Below are 3,956 nucleotides of genomic sequence, written 5' to 3' on the forward strand. Positions count from 1 at the left end.
AGCACAAGGAGAAGGGCCTCTGTCCATAGAGAGTTGTGACATCGAAGAGCCACCTTGAAAGTGCGGTGCCAACACTCGACTAGCCCGTTACTTTGCGGGTGATATACTGTGGTATGGATGCGCCAGATGTTGCAAATGCTACAATTCTCGTTGAACAGGGCCGACTCAAATTGTCTGTCTTGGTCAGTCGTGATGATAGCTGGACATCCGAAATGCAATACCTATGACTCGACGAAAGCTCGAGCAACAGTTTCTGCCATAATATTGGATAGGGGGACAGCCTCGACCAAGCAAGTTTTTTGGTTGATAGACGAGAGAACATAATGGAAGTCGTTAGAGGGGGAGAGAGGGCCAACAATGTCAATATGAATATGCTGCAATCGGCCAGGAGGGATCGAAAAGGCAACGAAGGGGGGGGGGGGGGGGGGGTGAAGTGTGCTTGTGTACTTTGCAGCTTTGGCACGCAACGCAGGAGTGTGCCCATTGCTGGCAGTCCTTGTTGACATTTCTCCACACACAGCACTCCGCTACGAGGCGGGCAGACGCACGAACAATGGGCTGGGCTAAATTATGCAATGCATTGAATACAGCTCGATGGAGCGTGGTTGGGATGAGGGGGCCTAACGTGCCCGAACTGTTGTCGCACCAGATCTCACCAGAAATGCCAGGGAAGGTGGTGCGGACGAAGTGTAGTGAAGAAGTAGAGTCTGAAATCAGGTTTTGTGTTTCCTCGTCAGCGGGTTGGAGGTTAGGCAGTTCAGAGACGTCTAACAGCGAATGGACGGCGTCGACTCGTGAATGGAAATCAGCAACTATATTGTCAGCACCCTTTATGTGTCTGACATTTGTGATTCCAAACTATCATTGTTTTTAACAATGGTGCATACTGATAGATATGAGCTGCAGTTTTGCTTGGAATCAATAATCATTGTAAACTATACTACTCAGTTATTTGTTCACAGTAGATTTTCTGTCACTTATTTTCACTACTTTTGACATGAAAATGTCTTTTCACACATCAGCTGAACATTCTTGAGTGACAAAAGACCATCGCTAATAACTATGAGACTGCAATGAGATTTTCACTCTGCAGTGGAGTGTGCACTGATATGAAACTTCCTAGCAGATTAAAACTGTATGCCGGGCCGAGACTCGAACTCAGGACCTTTGCCTTTCGTGGGCAAGTGCTCTACCAACTGAGCTACCCAAGCATGACTCATGCCCCATCCCTCCTACTTTACAAACTTTACAGAAGCTCTCCTGCGAGGTACTGGCAGAAGTGAAGCTGTGGGGACGGGGCGTGAGTCGTGCTTGGGTAGCTCAGTTGGTAGAGCACTTGCCCATGAAAGACAAAGGTCCCAAGTTTGGTAGTTAGGTTTAATTAGTTCTAAGTTCTAGGGGACTGATGACCTCAGAAGTTAAGTCCCATAGTGCTCAGAGCCATTTGAACCAATTTTATTATTACTATTGGATGTATTCATTAATTGAACTTTCCTAGTTTATTCACACCATTTCTTTGCCTGCCTCCTGTGAGTGGTGTCTGGAGCATTTCTCTGTAGCATCTAACAGAAATGATCCAACACAGCAGTCATGCACCATCCTGTGTACCGCTGTTTCATGAGAGAAATGTTCTGGCGGAACCATTCACCATGCTCATCACAATTTGAACCAAATGCACACATCGAGGAAGTGCATTTTCAGGGTCATGTTGCAGCCAGTGACATTATAAGCATGAATGAGTTCATCCACAAGGTCCCTGTAATTTTTGCCTCTCCTGTTTCCGAAGAGCAATGTTGTCACATTATGAAAATAATGTCATACGTGCTGCTAACCAGAAGTTACAGTGGGCTCAAAGTATATATCCTCCAACAGTTGACATATTTGTGGACTAATGAATATCCCATACATGATCTTCTCTGTGCTGAGTCATGGAAACGTCTGACACAAATACTGAAATGCTGTTTCATCTCTGTGCATAGCCTTAACAAAGCCTGTAATGAGTCCCAACTTAATGTGCACAAATGGCAGAACAATTTAACTACAGGTTCTTTGGCACTATTTCTACACCCAGAGCTGTTTTTGGAGGCCATTTTCTCTGTGGGTAGCATTTTTCTCTTATGTGACTGTCCCACTCACACAAGTTGCAACAATAATGAATGTAATCCTCTTACAAATCCAACTGCATTTTATGAGTTTGAAATCTCCATGTACCAGCCACTCATGCTTACTGTAATTAACAAAGTTTTAATAGATTTCAACATGGTATAATTCTTTTTAACTAAGGCAGCATATATGACAGGGATGAATGGCATTTCATTACTACAGTGCAGCAGTACTATGTTCAGGCTTGTTTTTGAACCATCTATAAAGAGACTTCACCTGTCCGGTTTGTATGTAATGTTCAGGTCATCCAACAAACCATCAAAGTAATGGCACCTTCCATACTGAAATGACACTCAATTTTTTTTGGCTCTTCCAAAACACAAATACACATATTGTGTCATCAAGGAGATTCCACTGCTGCAGCCATGGGGCCAAAAGTATAGCTTTACACTTCGGTAGAACTAAATTCTTAATCACATAGCTGAGTTCACACTGTGTGATTGTGTCTGGCTCTCTAGATGACAAAGTTGGTGTAAATGTAGCGCCAGTGTCACTGGTGGACAACTACACTTTATTGGTTGTATGTGTTGGTTCAGTGTCATTGCTATCAATACTTGAGGGTGTTACATCTGGTGGAACAGGAACTAACAATTCTTTGCCATGAGCCACAGGAAAATAGCAGATATGATATCAGGGAATGGAAAATTCCTTTTCCTCTTGATATTAACTCTTTTCCTCAAGGGACATACATACAAAAATAGCAATCCAATGCATTGTTAATGGGTTCACACCTAATAGCAGGCACACCAAACTTCATGGAAGTGTTTTTACCATGCATCCAAGCATTCAGTGCAGATGAACATAAGGTATATACATGCATGGAGCCTAAAATTTATCTTGACCTCTAACTCAACACTGAAACACAAGGCATATGGTTGTTTCACTGCTTCAGTCAATTTTCACCTTCTTGAACCACAAATAACATCTGCACTTATGTAACAAAAGTTACCTGGTTTGTTACTGCAAGTGTGGGGTATTTTTGTGCAAGCATAAATGTGCACAATGACACAATTCTTCAACTGCAACACTTTACATCACATACATTCACTGCTAACTGCCATGGCACTTGTTCCAGTAACAGCAAAAGACAAGCGACAATAACAATCACATCTGTTTCCTATATTTGATAATTCTCATGCAACTTTATGGTACACACATGAGTCATGATGTAAAGCAGTGTTGCCATATGGTACTGAAGCACTCATCTCACTCGCTTATGGCAGGGTGTCCCTTGACACAATGCCTTTGCGTGTAGCTCTCATAATGTCCCATAAGTGTGACTGTGAAGCGTAAACATCTTATTTAATATAATCCTAGGAGATAATTTTAACCTTGATATTCTTGTTTATCACAACTAAATCTATAAATTACAGCTACTTTCATTTCTGTAAAAGGAAAAAGTGATAATTTTTGGACCAGTGTTAGCAGCAGCTGGTTAGCCTCCCCACATTGCAACACCAACAGCCCATTGGCACCTTTACCCATCTGTGCAGTATCTAACGAGGCCTAAAGCTGTATTTCACTGAGACCTCTACACATTACAGTCGGTCTCAAAGAGGATGCGAGTTACATACTGAAATATTTATTTTGTTCCTTCCCCATATCATCAAAATCTGTAGCTTTACCATTTTTCAATTTCTTAATTAATTTTTAGGTTTTCAGAGTGATATCAGTAGGATAGCACTACCAGTTAAAATCCTGACAATGTTCTTTCCCGAAGTCACTCATGTGCAATTGTGTATGATACATTCAAGGTCAAGATATAACCTGATACCTGTCACATGTTCTTCAAA

At 42.0% G+C, this 3,956-nt stretch overlaps 1 non-coding gene across 1 annotated transcript; it reads right to left on the reverse strand.

The window, feature by feature from the left end:
- Window positions 1-1,137: 1,137 nt before the first annotated feature.
- Window positions 1,138-1,212, reverse strand: Trnas-cga (transfer RNA serine (anticodon CGA)). Its single transcript has one exon. It is a non-coding gene; the product is annotated as a tRNA-Ser (tRNA).
- Between the last annotated feature and the right edge of the window lie 2,744 nt (window positions 1,213-3,956).

Source organism: Schistocerca serialis, chromosome 4 (genome assembly GCF_023864345.2).
Source record: "Schistocerca serialis cubense isolate TAMUIC-IGC-003099 chromosome 4, iqSchSeri2.2, whole genome shotgun sequence".
In the NCBI taxonomy this organism is placed as follows: Eukaryota; Metazoa; Arthropoda; class Insecta; order Orthoptera; family Acrididae; genus Schistocerca; species Schistocerca serialis.